Below are 17,315 nucleotides of genomic sequence, written 5' to 3'. Positions count from 1 at the left end.
TGTGTGTGTGTGTGTGTGTATATATATATATATATATATATATATATATATATATATATATATTGCTAAAACTAAACAAGAAAAGAGACCAACACTAGAAACATGAAAAATAGAAAATTTTTACAGAATCTCAGTTTTAGCATGCCAGAGGGAAACACACAAATACACACTTCCACCCTGAGTAGAATTTGCCTTTGCTATTCTTTCTCAGCTAAAAAAAAAAATTAAAACAAAAATTTTTTTTAATGTGACTGGACTTTTGTTTGAAAAATTCTAAGTGAGGTGGCAATTTCTTTTAAAACTGTTTCTTTGAAGACCCAATAATGAAAGTATAGCTTGTATTCTTTTCACTGTTCATTACTCAGTTAATTACCTTTTCTGTATTCTCCCCAGTGCCCAAAGTAATCAAGGAAGTTAGATGACATATCTTTGTTTCTTATGTTATTAAACTCTTGATCACTTCACCAAGCAGGGCTACTATCTGAGGAAAGATTTGGGATCCAACTTCAGTTTCTCTGACCAAACATCTCTATCTGAAGATCTTAACTCAGCTAATTCACCTGTTCAGTGGAGAAAAAATTCCTACTCATCCCAGATCATTCCTGACCCCACATGCCCCTCCCAACCACAGACAAAAAATGCAAAAGATGACTTTTGGGAAATTTCTCCTAACTGTCCTTTAATTATTATGATTATTTTACCCACAATGAAAAGGTAGAAATTAAAAGAATGTTTATAATTATTGTCCATTCCGGTTAACTATTTGTCTTTCAAACTGAGGAGTATTTGTCAAGTTTCTGGTGGATAATATATATTAAAGACAAACAAACACTTTATACTCTGAGCACACACATACATTGCTGCCCCTGTACACACCCCTCCAAATTATGGCAGAAGAGAAAATTCAAGTTATGTCTTGATGTGGAAGGAAAGAGTGTTTGTCTCTTTTATTCAGCTTGAGGTGTCCCTTGGAGGATTTTCTTATTTTGTCTTTTGAACCCTTTTGGAAAATCACCTTGTTTTGGTGAAGAACAGATTCATGTATAAAAATCTGTTTTAAAGCAATTATGCACTCTTTCCCAAGCAGAGCTGAAGTTTTAATGGCTAAAAACATGAGCATTTTCCTCCTTTCCTCTCTAACAAAAAGGTGTTTATTTTTAAAATCTGTGTTCCTGAACCTTCTAGGTTTGTTCCCCCAAGCCACCGCACCTTCTAAGGTGTCCCAGGCAGGAGAGGCACAGTTCATCCTGGCCAGTGCAGTTCTTTTTCTCTACCCTTTCTAGAAGTTTCCCTAAAACGCTGCACAGCAAGAGAGTTTACTAAGCAGACCAACGCTAATACCTCAGACCATATGTACAAGGAGAAGCAAGTTGGCCACGGCAGCAGGTAGACAAGGTACGCGACCCATGCATACTGGAAGACAGTTTCCTGTTGTTAATCAGCTCACCTTGCCATGAATAATCAATTATTTAGAGGAAGAGAAAGGTACTTTAAAACATATTTTAAACATTAGTGTACTTAATATAATTTTCTTGCCCCATCTTTCATTTTTTAAAGAAGTACATCCTCACTGTCTGAGAAGGACAGCTTATCCCCATCCCAAATCTACCTCGCCATCCACATGCCTATCTTCCTAAGCCCTCAATTGGATTCCATGATAAATAAATAGTGCTGCTGCCTCCATTATCTTTATCTCAGACCAGGAAATGAACATGATTTCAAAAACCTGTTTTCTAAACTTTCAGTGACTGAGACAGGAAGGGGATGAGGAGGGGGGAACGGGGGCCTGTTTATACCCACTGGCACTGCCTCTTCCTCACCAGCAAAGCTTTCCATGGAAATTCTGGCTGCATTAGCCTTGGCTAAGTTTGGGACTATTTTTGGAAGTTTAAAAACCTCAGGGGAGTGACTTTTACTTTTATTCATGTACAGGGTCCTTACTTTTATTTATTAAAGAAACAAAAACATGTCTCCTGCTTAACTTCAACTAGCTTTCATGTCAAGTAAAATAAAACTTGTTGGCTGGTCCAATCGGCCATTGGCCAGCGTGGAGGGGGAGCCCCTTCCACAGTGCGTCTGAAGCATATGTGACCTGGGTATTAATCATCCTTCAGAGAAAGGGAGGAGTCATGGACTTTTGAGACCCTTGTACCAAAGGAACAATTTTGAAAGAGTGTTTGAGTCAGGCTGAGAGAAAAAAAAAGGTCTCTGGGAGGAATTCCAGCGCATTTAAAGTCTTACATTTCAAAGCATTTCAGGTGGGAAAGAAAAGAGGTAGAAAGCTCAGCACTCTCCCAACTCCTGATGCTGTAACACTGACATCCCACACTCTAGAAAAATCAGCAGAGACGATTACTGCAAGACTCACCCCTACAAATTTAACTTCACTGCCACCTCCCCCCCCCCCCCCCCCCCCCCCCCCCCCCCGCCACCGTCAGGGTCTAAGTGTTCATTTTAACAAGTTGTGAAGGGCAGGCCGCCAACCACTCAGCCTTCATGAGACAAATTGATTCAAGGTTTTCTTCTTGAGCCTGCAGCCAGGATGCCTGCAACAATAGCAGCTGGGGAAGTGCTATTGTTTTATCTCTGTGGAGATCTGAAACTACCGCACTTAAGACAAGCAGCCCACCAGGCATCTACAAATGGAAACAAGAAATAACTAGCATGTGAGCAAACTGAAAGTGAAGGCAGCAGGGACATTTGCTTGGTGGGGCATCTCATGCCTAGGGTCAAGACTATTGCTTCAGCTCTCTTCTTTTCCATCAACACTTTCTTTACTACCCCCATAATGATTCTAGGTAGGATGCACATAATATCCCAACTTATTGACAATGGCTACAAATATCTATGCTACGGTGAGCAAATCACTTTAGCTTTTCTGGACCTCAGATTCATCACATTAAATGGATAAGTGGCAAAGACTGCCAGCTGTCCACCATAAATCTGTTTCATCTTCTTCCTGGGAACACAGGTAGAGTATACATACTGGTTGCATTTGTATTTAGGCATAGTCATGTGACTGTCATTCCTTGCCAAAGAGAATATGAGCAGAAGTGGTTGGTGCCACTTTCAGGCTGGGAAATTGATGTGCCCCCTTTTCTGTTCCTACCAACTGCATGAGATTAATGATAGAGACCTTGATATTCATGGTTTAAAGATGGCAAAGCCAATACTATAACCCAGAACTACCCTATGAAAGAACACTGCCCTTTAACCAAACTACCTTCCTTGGACTGTTTCATGAGCAGGAATAAGCATCGATCGGATTAAGTGACTAAAAGTTTGAGATCCTTACCTTACCCTGAATAACACAGAGTGATAATAATACCTGCCCTGGTTATCTCAAAGGACAGTGGAAGAATAAAATGAGATATTTTATGTGAAAATGCTTTGAAAATGTATCCCATCCTTCAAGTGTAGAGCAATAATAACACCATCTGTGGATAGGGAAGCACCCATTAGTTAACAGTATTTACCGACCAAGGCATCATGCTATTTAAATGTTTCATAAGGATTATTTTATTTAATCCATATAATAATGTTATAAAACAGATATTATTGCCATACCCATTCTCCAGATAAGGAGACCAGTGCTTACAAAAGTGGACAATTGACCCCATGTTCTTTTTTTCTTTTTAATTTAGTGAGAAGAGGGAAGGTAGAGCTGTCTCCTGCATGCACCCTGACCAGGATTTATCTGGCAAGCCCACTAGGGGGTGATGCTCTGCCAATCTGAAGTCCTTGCTCCATTGCAACTAGAGCCACTTCTTAGCACCTGAGGTGAAGGCGATGGAGCCAACCTCAGCAGTTGGGGCCAATTTGTTCCAATTGAGCCATGGCTGCAGGAGGGGAAAAGAAGAGAGAGAGAGAAGTGAGAAGGGGATGGGTAGAGAAGCAGATGGGCATTTCTCCTGTGTGCCCTGACCAGGAATTAAACCTGGGAAATCCACACACTGGGCCAACGCTCTACCACAAGCCAACTGGCCAGGGCCTGATCCCATGTGCAACAAAGTTGAAGAAAAGGGTCTAACAGCAGAACCAATATTCTTAACTATGAACCTAGAATGAAAAGACATGACCTTCAAATAAATTAATAATTGGACTTTGTAATTATATAAAACTTCAAAAGCATTTTGCCTCAGTGACCCACTTTAAAAGAAGCCTACTATTTGGCATCATGATGACCCAGTTTTTTCACTTTATTTTCCATGAATACACAGAGTTCCCATCAATGGTAACACATAGTCTTTTAAACAATTGATGCAAACCACCACCTGGATTCTTACCATAAATTTGAATTCAAGATTTGACATTTACTAGCATTTTTAAATCTCAGTCCTGCAGATTTTTTATTCCCTTTAAAACCTCTTATGTTGTCTTAAATGTATTTGATATAAGCTAAGAGACAAAGAAATACTTCTTATAGGATGAAAAAAGGCAAGGTGATTAATATAAAAAGTATTGAGAATAATGTCAAAATGAGAGACACTCCTAATATCTCCCCTTGAAATTTCAACAAATTAAACAACTATAACACAGTGAAGAAACCCCAGCTGGGCTCACAGATGTGTCTGAAAGATCCATGCACTGAATGTACTAAAGCCCATATTCAGCACAGAGACAGAGAAAACCAAAGTGCAACCCCCCCCAGCCTCCCTCACCTTGTGGGGTATAAAGAGTGGCAGTGAAAGACCCCACAGCTAACTCTCCAAAGACATCTGAAAACAGAGGTGCTCTGAGAGGTGAGGAAGAACACACTGGAGGCCTGAGATCACCATTTCTAAAGCCATAAAGCGATAAAACCCTCACAACACACCCTATTTACATAAGTGACAGCAGAAGCTCCATCTACATCATTGCAACAGCAACATCTCAGAGAGGTCAACCCAGAAATTTTACAGAGCTAAAACTTGTAACACAATGATACCTACTGCAAGAAAAGAGTAACCTCTCAAAACTGTTTTTTTCTTTCTTTTTTCCTTCTTTTTTTTCTTTCTTTTATTTTACTCTACTTTTCTCTTTTGAATTTAATTTTCTTTAATTTTTTTATTTTTTATTCTTATTCTTTGTGGGTGTCTTATTTGTATTTGATATTTTTGGTTTTCATACTTTGTTTACTGTGGTTGTTCTTTTTTGCTTGTCATTATTTTTAAATTTTTCATTGTATTTTTTATTTTTCATTATTTTAGATGTTTTTTGTTAGAGTTCTTAAAAATACCATTCTCAAATGCCATCAAAGAAGAAGATATTGAATACCATGACTACACAGGCCAGAGAAATAGTTCAGAAAAAAAATTCTTAAATCCTCAGGAAGAAAATTCTCAATTACATGGAATCCTTGATGTTAAATGATAGCAAATTCAAAATTGAATTTTTAAAAATACTCAATGAGGTGTGAGGAAACACTAATAGGCAACTTAATAACCTCAAAAACAAATTAATAAATAAAATGAGTGCTTCACCAAGGAGATTGAAACTTTTTTTTGCCAACGACAGAGAGAGAGTCAGAGAGGGGAACAGATAGACAGGAAGCAAGAGATGAGAAGCATCAATTCTTTGTTGCGGCACCTTGGTTGTTTGATGTTTGCTTTCTCATATGTGCCTTGACCGGGAGCTACAGCAGAGCAAGTGACCCCTTGCTCAAGCCAGCAATCTTGGACTCAAGCCAGTGAACTTGGACTTCAAGCCAGTGACCTTGGACTTCAAGCCAGTGACCTTGGACTTCAAGCCTGTGACCTTTGGGCTTAAGCCAGCAACCATGGGGTCATGTCTATGATCCCATGCTCAAGCCAGATGAGCCCACACTTAAGCTGGCAACCTTGGGGTTTTGAACCTGGGTCCTCCGAATTCCAGTCTGATGCTTTATCTACTGCATCATTGCCTGGTCAGGCGGAAGATTGAAACTTTAAAAATAGAGATGAAGAGCTTAATATATGAATTAAAAACTGAGCTAGCAAGTTTAGTTAACAGAACAGGCCAGAGAGGGGACATCAAAGACAAGCAACTAGAGATGCTACAGAGAGAAAAGGAGAGACTCACAAATTAAAAAATAAACAAACTGAGAGCTCTACAAGAACTGTTTGACTCCATTAGAGAGAGAAATATATGAATAATGGGTATATCAGTAAAAGAAGAGAGGGAGAAGGAAATAAAGAGCTTATTCAAACAAATAATTGATGAGAACTTACCAAGCTTATAGAAAGAGTTAAATCCTAGAATTCAAGAATCAGACAGAATTCTGAGTTACCTCAATAAAAACAGACCTTCTCACAGGCACACAGTAATAAAATTCTCAAATATTAATGACAAAGAAAGAATCCTCAAAGCATCTAGGGAAAAGAAGAATGAAACATATAAAAGAAGGCCCATTAGATTATCATCGGACTTCTCAGCAGAAACTCTACAAGCCAGAAAAGAATGGACCCAAATATTTAAAATATCAAAAAAGAGGAATTATCAGCCAAGAATACTATATCCACCAAAGCTATCATTCAAATACGAAGAAGAAATAAGAAATTTTCAGACATATAGAAGCTGAGGAAATTTATCAACAAAAAACACCCAATATAGGAAATACTTAAGGGGGTTATTTAACCAGAAACTAACAACAAAACAAATCAAAACTACAAGTAAAAGCTGCAACAAGGTCACAATAAATACAAGAATAATATAGACCTACAATAACATAAAAAGTGAGAGAATTAAGATCTTCAGGAGCAAAGGAGGATGGAGTGCAAAAGCACTCATAAATCAAAGGACTCATGCATATGGAAATTTTTCTCTTAATAGACTAACGGTTACCACCCATGAGAAAACAACTACTGAAACACACAGCTTAAAAGAAAAAGAAACATGGGAAAGAAGAGTGGAATACCACCAAACAAAAACAACTGACAGAAACAAAAAAACAGAAGAACCAAATGAAACACAGAGCTACCAGAAAACAAAACATAAAATGGCTATGGGAAACACTCAATCATCAATAATTACCCTAAATGTAAATGAACTGAACTCACCAATAATGAGGCACAGAGTAGCAGATTGAATCAAAAAGCAAAACCTAACCATATGCTGCCTTCAAGAGACACATCTAAGCTGTGAAGACAAGAGTAGAATCAAAGTGAAAGGTTGGGAAATGATTCTCCAAGTAAGTAATACCCAAAGAAAAGCAGATATAACCATACTCATTTCTGACAACACTGACTTCAAGACAACAAAGATAACCAGAGACAAAGATGGATATTTTATAATGATAAAGGGGACATAGTATTAAGAAGACATAACACTTAATATATATGTATCAAACAGGGAGCACCAAAATATATAAGACATCTATTAACTAATATAAAAGTAGAAACAGACAAAAACACAATCACACTTGGAGTTCTCAACACACCATTGATGCTTTAGATAGATCATCTAAACAGAAAATTAATAAAGAAATATTGGCCTTAAATAACACACTAGACCAAATGGACATAATTGACATTTATAGGACATTTCATCCCAGAACATTAGAGTATACATTCTTTCCTAGTGTGCATGGAACATTCTCAAGGACAGACCATATATTGGGACACAAAGCTAACATCAACAAAATGAAAAAAAATTGTAATTATATCAAGCACATTTTCAAACCATAAGGCTTTTAAATTAGAATTTAACTGCAAAAAGGAAGTAAAAAAAAAAACCCACAAAAATGTGGAAGTTAACCAACATACTTCTAAAAAATGATTGGGTCAAAAAAGAAATAAAATCAGAAATCAAAAGATATATACAGACAAATGAGAATGATAACACAAAATATCAAGATTTCTGGGATACAGTGAAAGAAGTAAGAAGAGGGTAGTTTACATCATTACAGGCTTATATCAAGAAACAAGAGAGAGCCCTGGCTGGTTGAATCAGTGGTAGAGCATTAGCTGGGAATGTGGAAATCCTGGGTTTGATTCCTTCTCCACCCCTCCCCTTTACCTCTCTCTCTCTCTCTTCTCCTCTCACAGCTATGGCTCAATTGGGTTGAGCACATCAGTCCCAAGTGCTGAGAATGGCTCCATGGCATCCTCTCAGGCACTGAAATAGCTTGGTTGCCAAGCAACAGAGCAACAATTGGATGGGCAGAGTAGCTCCTAGCAGGGGGTTTATGGGGTGGATCCCGGTCAGGGTGCATGCAGGAGTTTGTCTCTGCTTCCCTGCCTAACTTAATAATAATAAAAAAGAAAGAAACAAGAGAGATCCAAGTAAACAACCTAATAACACTTCTTAAAGAACTGGAAAAAAAAAGAACAAAGGCAACCCAAAGTCAGCAGAAAAAAGAAAATAGTAAAAATTAGAGCAGAACTAAATTAAATATAGAACAGAAAAGTATTTAAAAAATTAATACAACAAAGAGCTAGTTCTTTGAAAAGGTCAACAAAACTGACAAACCCCTGCCTAGACCCACTAAGGAAAAAAGATTCATATAAATAGTATTTGAACCAAAAAAAGGAGAAATTACCACAGACATCATAAATTCACAAAAAAATCATAATAGATTTTTTGAAAAAAATAGATTATGAAAAATCTTTTATAGCAATAAAAGACTTTATGCCACCAAATTTAACATTCTAGAAGTAGTGGGTAAATTACTATAACTATATAATCTTCCTAGACTGAGTCACAAAGAGTAAAAAACCTAAATAGACCCATAAGCAGGGAAGTAATAGAAACAACTATCAAAAACCTCTCCAAAAATAAAAGTCCAGGACCAGATGGCTACACTAGTGAGTTCTACCAAACATTCAAAGAAGATTTCATACCTATTCTTCTCAAAGTTGTCCAAAAATAGACATCAAAACTCCCTAACACATTTTATGAAGTCAACATAACCCTCATACCAAAACCTGGCAAGGACAATATACAAAAAGGAAACTACAAACCAATATCTCTAATGGATACAGATGCAAAAATCCTAAACACTACACTAGCAAATCGAATACAACACATTAAAAAAGTAATACATCACAATCAAGTGGCATTCATTCCAGGAATACAAGAATAGTTCAACACACAGAAATCCATCAACATAATAAATCATATCAACAAAACAAAGAGTGAACATCATATGATCTTATAAATAGATGCAGAAAAGGCATTTGATAATATACAACATCTCTTTATGTTTAAAACACTCAATAATGTTGAAATGAAAGGAAAGTACCTCAACCTAATAAAGTCCATATATGACAAACCATCAGCTAATATCATACTTAATGGTAAAAAAATAAAGACTTTTCATCTAAAACCAGAAACAAGACAAGGCTGCCCATTCTCTCCACTCTTATTCAACATAGGTCTGGAAATACTTGCCAGAGCAATCAGGCAAGAGAAAGAAATAAAAGGCATTCATACTAGAAAAGAAGAAGTAAAGGTATTACTTTTTGCAGATAACATGATCCTGTATATAAAAAACCCTAGATACTTTATCATAAAACTATTAGAAACAATAACCCAGTACAGTAAAGTCACAGAATACAAAATCAATATACAAAAGTCTGTTGCTATCCTATCTACCAACAATGAAACTTCAGAAAATGAACTAAAAAATATATTTTTTTTACAATTGCAACAACAAAAGTAAAATACTTAGGAATAAACTTATATACTGAAAATTGCAAAACGTTTTGAAAGAAATTGAAAAACACAATGAAATGAAAAAATATTCCATGGAAAAATCAACATAGTTAAAGTGGCTATATTACCCAAAGCAATATACAAATTTAATATTTTCCCCATCAAAATTTCAATGTCATTTTTTAAAGAAATAGAACAAAAAATCATCAAGTTTGCATGCAACCATAAAAATTCCCAAATAGTCAAACAATCCTGAGAAGAAAGAATGTAGCTAGAGGTATCACACTACCAGACTTCAAATTATTCTATAGAGACAAGATAATCAAACAGCATGGTATTGACTGAAAAACAGACATACATACCAATAAAACTGAATCAAGAGTCCAGAAATAAAACCACATATATATGGACAAATTATCTTCAACAAAGGAGCCAAAGATACACAATGGAGAAAAGAAAGCTTTTAATAAATGGTGCTAGGAAAATTGGAAAGCCACATGCAAAGAATAAAATTTGACTAGAGTTTCTCTCCCTGCCCAAAAATTAATTCAAAATGGATCAAAGATCCAACTCTAAGATCTGAAACAATAAATTACATTGAAGAAAACATAGGTGGTACACTCATGGATCTTAGCTGTAGAGAACAATTTATGAATTTGACCCTAAAGGCAAGGGAAGTAAATGCAAAAATAAATGAATAGTACTATATCAAACTAAAAATCTTCTGCACAGCAAAGAAACTGACAACAAAACAAATAGGCAGCCAACTAAATGGGAGATGATATCACAAATAACAGCTCCAACAAGAGGTTAATATCCAAAATATATAAGGAACTCACAAAGCTCAACAACAAACAAGCAAGAAATTCAATTAAAACTAGGGAGAGAATCTGAAGAGACACTTTCCCAAGAAGACATACAAATGGCCAAGAGCTATATGAAAAGATGCTAATTTTCCCTAGCTATTTGAGAAATGCAAATTGAAACTACAATGAGATACCACCTCACACTTGTTACATGGGCTATATAATCAAGAAAAGTAATAACAAGTGTTGGACAGGCTATAGAGAAAAAAAGAACCCTCATTTATTGCTGGTGGGAATGCAAACTAGTACAATCGTTATGGAAGAATGTATGGTATTTTCTCAAAAAATTCAGAATAGAACTACCATATGACTCATCTATCCCTCTACTGGGTATCTACCCCCAAAACTCAAAAACAATGGTATGTAAAGACACATGCACATCCATGTTCATTACAACATTATTCACAGTGGCCAAGAAATGAAAACCACCAAAGTGTCCCTCAATAGAGGATTGAATAAAGAAATCCTTACATATATACAAAGGAATACTACTCAGTTATAAGAAATGATGACATAGTACCATTTATGACAATATGGATGGACCTTGAGAACATTATTCTGAAAGAAATAAGTAAATCAGAAAATGCTATTCCACTCATATGTGTGATATAAAACTAAAACTCATGAACATAGATAAAAGTGAAGTGATTAATAAGGGGAGGGAGATATGGGGGAGGGAGTGGAAGAAGGTAGTAAGGAGGCACAAACATACTGTGACAGAAAGTGATTCAACTTTGGGTGATGGGTATACAACATATCCAACAGTTCAAATACTATAGACATGGTTACCTGAAACCTATGCATTTCTACTAATCAATGTCACCCATTAAATTTAATTTTCTAAATAAAATTTTTCAAAAAGGGCAAGGGTGCCTCCCAGGTATTAATTCATTTAAGAAATCTTAAACCAATGTTACTTCATGCTTTCACCATTAGACAGAGTCCCAACGCAGAACTACTGAAGCTTAGTAATTAGACCACCAAAAGGTAAGCAGGCCATTTCAAAATTTTAACAGCTATTGAGCACTATCGATTATATAGTCACTCAGCTCAGAGTTATTTAGCACATATATTTTTCCATTCTTGCAATGTATGGGAAAAATTCAGTGTCCAACATCTCTCAAAGTCAGTCACATTTCCACCAGTATGGGGCAACGGAATAATAAGCATATAGAATAACCTCGCAAATTTGGATCCCTCTCATTTGGAATTCATGACATTTCAGTTATGAATACGTAGTCCTGGCCAGACAAAAAGCTGGTAGTGGTGGAGGTCACTGCCCAAAGCTAGAGTAAAATAAAGCCTGGCAGGGTCAAAGCGGGGAAGAATTTGGGCTGTGGAACTCAGACACTATTACACATACATGTTTTAATGATCAAATGAGACTTGTATATATAAACTCACTGTGTGCTGACATTAAGTTTACCTTTTGGTATTCATGAGGGTTTGAAAAATAAATTTAAATACTTAAGAGAAATTTCAGAAATAATGTTTAACCTGCTTGCTGATTAAGACAAATAGGTTTTACTGCACTTTTCAGAAATAAATTCACAAATGCTATTGGCATAGTTATCTATGCACTAAAGGATATCAACAACTCAAGCTTACAGTCTTTCTGACATAAAAATAATAAAATGCCAGTCTGTGAAATACAGTTCAACTTTGAAACTTCCGGTAATTCTAATAATCATCCTGCAAAATGCCTAATCATTTGCACCTATAAGCAACCAGTTGCCAAGTGTGTCAAGTTTGGCTCTTCTGTAGACAGAAAGGAGCTAGACCCTAGCTCCAACTTGAATATGGGCCTACCAAGGTGAGGCCATGCTTGCTGTGCTTGTTTCTGTTATTTACAGAAACAACTGATCATATCAAGCTAGACTTCTAAACCACACTAGACTAACCATGCTGGGCTCAGTCTTCCCATTTTATCCTAGGTATCTGCTCCTTCCAGCCTCTTCAGACCTCCTCCAAGATAATGGTCATAAGGCAATCTTGTTACCTTTCAGGTCAGTTTCTATTTGATAGTGTTAAAAAAGATAAAAGGGCCCTGGCCGGTTGGCTCAGCGGTAGAGCGTCGGCCTAGCGTGCGGAGGACCCGGGTTCGATTCCCGGCCAGGGCACACAGGAGAAGCGCCCATTTGCTTCTCCACCCCTCCGCCGCACTTTCCTCTCTGTCTCTCTCTTCCCCTCCCGCAGCCAAGGCTCCACTGGAGCAAAGATGGCCCGGGCGCTGGGGATGGCTCTGTGGCCTCTGCCCCAGGCGCTAGAGTGGCTCTGGTCGCAACATGGCGACGCCCAGGATGGGCAGAGCATCGCCCCCTGGTGGGCAGAGCGTCGCCCCATGGTGGGCGTGCCGGGTGGATCCCGGTCGGGCGCATGCGGAAGTCTGTCTGACTGTCTCTCCCTGTTTCCAGCTTCAGAAAAACGCAAAAAAAAAAAAAAAAAAAAAGATAAAAGGTGTAAATAGCCCCACAGAGAAAAATAATCAAGTTCCACAAATACATCATTCTCTTGTAAGGAAAATAAAACATCAGCATGGTATCACAAATGCCTTCTTATAACAAGGCTATATACCAGGAAGAACAAAAGTTAAAAGGAACTCAAACTCCGCTGAACTTACTGAATCTTCTTTTTCCTTCATACCAGAAAGAAGTTCATTATCATAGGCTTTCAGGGCTGATCCAAGACCTTTGCATGTTTCTTTGTCTCATCTCTGCCAGTCACTTACCAGCTATTGATCACAGGGAAAATACAAATTACCTAACCTGTACTCTTAGGAATAAATACTTTTATTTTGATTATTCTCTTTTTTTTTTTTTTAATTTTTTTTTTTAATTTTTTAGATTTTATTTATTCATTTTTATTAGAGAGAGAGAGAGAACAAGGGGAGGAGCTGGAAGCATCAACTCCCATATGTGCCTTGACCAAGCAAGCCCAGGGTTTTGAACCAGCGACCTCAGCGTTCCAGGTCGTCACTTTATCCACTGCACCACCACAGGTCAGGCCCTGATTATTCTCTTTTTAAGCACTTATAAAATATAATTATAAATAAAAAAATAAAAATCAACTCAGAGAAATGATTTTAGTATATAATCTTTTACACATTTATATAGATAGATAGATACACATATATAATTTTAAATTTCTTACTAAAATGGTAAGATTCCATTCATACTGCTTTACAGTCTTTATTATTTTTTTCTACTTAACAGATTTACGGTGGTCACATTTGCTGATTAATTAGTAAAGATCAACAATATCATGGTGAATGTACACTGTTATTTATTTAACCAATTCTTGATTGATTTACATTTAGATATTTTCTAATTTTTCTCCATTAAAAATAATCCTGTGATAAACATTTTTGGGTATACCAGAATAAAATTGCTTTATAAACAGTATACAATTTTTATGGATTTTAATACTTACTGTCAAACTGTACTCCAGAATTTTCTGGATATCTGAGTTAACTATTCTAATGGCAAAATAAGCAAATTTCTACCACCCACCTCCCTTGACAACTCTTAACAGACTTTTGACTCTTTGCCATTCTGATAGCTGCTAAATTACTAGTAATGCCAGATAAGCATTTTTAGCCATTTACATTTCCTCCTTCACCATTTACCTATTTACTTCACATGTCTTTTTCCTAATAATATGCTCTTTTCTTTCTGAATAATATTCTTAACATTGGCCTGAGAACCTGAGACCCTCAACTGTTCAGAATTTGTTCCAATGTTGTCCTTGCCTTATGCCACAATTTCAAACTAGAGGGGCCTGTTGTCCTCTCTTTACTAAATCAGTTTCCCTCTCTCCTAGCAAATGGCTTTTCTATGTTAGCTTTAGCCATCTTAAAGGACCCATGCCATGTTTCTCTCTGGCTTAATTAAAAGGGTGGCAGGGGTACAAATTAGAATGTTTTAAGTGATACTGTAAGGGGCCTGCTGTAGCCTACACCATATTTTTCTGTGGAGCCTCAGACGTGAGCTGGGATGAAATTTAAACACTTTAAACAAAATTTTCCTTGGAGCTGCCAAGACGTATCCCAACCTCACCTATTTATTGTCCAAAGTAGAATTATAGCCAACATATGAAGAGAACTGTTCTAGAATCTAGAATCTAGAAATCTAAATTGATTTCTGACATTATACATAGATACTAAAAATTCATAACAGAAACAAGAATGTAGAAAGCCAAAATATTTTTGTGTTGTAGGAACTAGCCTTTTAAAAGGAAAAAAGGGGTTTTGAGAATCAAAAGTTAAACTCTGGAGGTAGCAACGCTTAGAGTCTATGCCAATAAGCCTTTAGTTTTGATCTGTGAGAGATGTGGTACCTCTATCTCAAACATTGTGGAGATGAAAAGTGGGGTTGAGTTGGAAATATTGGTGGGGGTATTATTTAATTAACATAATGCCAATAGCACCCTCATTGAGAAACTATTCCAATTTACAAATTGGGAAAAAAATAGATGAAGATTTAGGGAGTGTGTAGAGAGACTAGAGGACTGCCCAGATTAAGAATAGGAAGGTTGACCTGGACAGAGTTCTGTGAATTTATATTGAGGAGGCCAGACCTGGAGGGAAATCAAAATAAGCTAATTCAGCTCCAAGAGACTGTCCAGGTTCTCACCCAATACAATGCCAATTACCAGCACCAAGAATCCATTTGGTTACCAAACCCATAGCTGCAGACTATTAGCCACTATTCTTGTGAGCTTCTTCCTCACCTGTGCTGACCATCCCTTTAGCTGTTCACCAGTAGCTGCACAAAACCCAATGATCTTCCTGGCCCATTTAAACTGCCCCATGTGGACAAGGCCAGTTTAATAGCTCATCAGTTTTATAAACCTCCTGAAATCAAGCGTGGGAATTCTGACATTGAGAAAGGCAGAAAAGGTAAGACCACGTATGTGATATTTGAAAGAAATGAACTAAAGGCTCAAAGGCTTTCTTTCTCTTCTCAATGCCCCCCCATCTCTTTTAATCAGGACAGCTGTAAAATGCAGCTTCATTATACCTGCATGGCCTCAGCTGGCAGAAAGTGGAGTAAACCTGCCAAGAGTCTGTTTGCTGAGAGTCTGAGGAATCAGAGAAAACACTAAAAGACAAAAGAAGCTGATATATGGTTTGCTCAATTCCACCCTCTAAATTCCTTACAAAAAAAGATTCTATCTACCTTATCACCATTGTAGCCTAAATGTCTAGTCCAACAATTGACCCCTAGAAGATCCAGTCAGTGATTGTTGGAATGAATAAATGGATAAGTAGGGCAGAGTACAATATATCAAACTTGGATTTACCAAATTATCAGAGGTTTGGAGATGTGAGTCAAGAACATACAGCTATGCTTACTCTGAACTATCAGTAAGAAATTAACAAAAAAGAGGACATAACCATGCTTTTAATTTCTGCCCTGAACAGTGTAACTCTAGCATATAGAGAGCTCCTGGAGCACAGTGCAACTTGGGGGCTGTAAGGTAATAGCAGCACCCAGATAATGATGTCCCCACAGGTGGTTATTGGGCCTAGACTCACCTTAGGAAGCCCACTTAACTGGTACATCACTGGGAGGTGAATTAGAGATGCTTCGTGATAAAGCTGGGCCTTGATATGACCCTTTTATTTTGTTACTTAAATATTTACTGAAAATCTAGGTAGCTCCAGTCAACTTCAGAAAAATGGGGAGATTCTGGATCAACATTGGAAAGTGGAGAGGGCTCAAAATGGAGGGACTTGAGTAAATAATGATATGAAGGCAAAATAATAATAATAATAATAATTTAAAAGAGGCTTGCAGCATTGGCCAGTTGGCTCAGTGGTAGAGTGTCAGCCCAGCATGTGGTTGTTCTGGGTTCGATTCCCGGTCAGGGCTCACAAGAGAAGTGCCCATCTGCTTCTTCACCCTTCCCCCTCTCCTTTCTTTCTATCTCTCTCTTCTCCTCCTGCATGCAGCCAATGCTCCATTGGAGCAAAATTGGCCCAGGCGCTAAGGATGGCTTCATGGCTTCTGTCTCATGTGCTAGAATGACTCCAGTTGCAATGGAGCAATGAGCCAGATGGGCAGAACATCACCCCCTAGTGGGCATGCTGGGTGGATCCCAGTAGGGCACATGCAGGAGCCTGTCTCTCTGCCTCCCTGCTTCTCACTACAGAAAAAATAAATAAATAATAAATAAATAAATAAATGAAAAAAATAAAAGAGGCTTACAATTCACCAAGTAATTTTACATACATCATCTCATTTAGAAGGGAGTCAATAGTGAGCAGATAAAAAGGTAGGTCTAATGTCAGTACTATGGAACTGACAAGTCCCAACTGAGACATAAACTGGTAAAAGCAATGAGTGGACAAGAGGGAAGTGATATATTCACTCTCCCAACAGTCTTCTAGATAGAAGCAAGCAGCTAGACATACATAAAATTTCCATACAATGGTACTTCACATAGATCAACCAGGGAGAGGCTAGAACTCACTCACCTGCCTTGGACAACAAGTTTTCAGGATTGTTTCTTTAAGGTGCATGTAGTCCACAGCAAAGAACATTTTTAAACAACAAACTTAGGCAAGGTTTTAAAATATAATATTCTTTATTACAGTTGCAAACATTGGACTCACTGAATTTATTCTTCAGTGGACTCTGGGCAGTCATAATTCCCGGTTGCTATTTACAAATCCAAAAGTTAATTACCCTCTGGTTTCTTATAGATTTGTCACTGCCTTGTGCCCATGGAAGAAATGCTAAATTCTGAATTCATGATTGAATGAACTAAACATTTTTGAATCAGTGTAATCTGTGTTTCCAACCCTGCTCAATTTCAGAAGGTGGGAAGGTCTGA

The sequence above is a fragment of the Saccopteryx leptura genome, chromosome 3, assembly GCF_036850995.1.
Source record: "Saccopteryx leptura isolate mSacLep1 chromosome 3, mSacLep1_pri_phased_curated, whole genome shotgun sequence".
NCBI classification, from domain to species: Eukaryota; Metazoa; Chordata; class Mammalia; order Chiroptera; family Emballonuridae; genus Saccopteryx; species Saccopteryx leptura.
The sequence above is the reverse complement of the archived record's forward strand: the minus strand, read 5'-3'. Positions refer to the sequence as shown.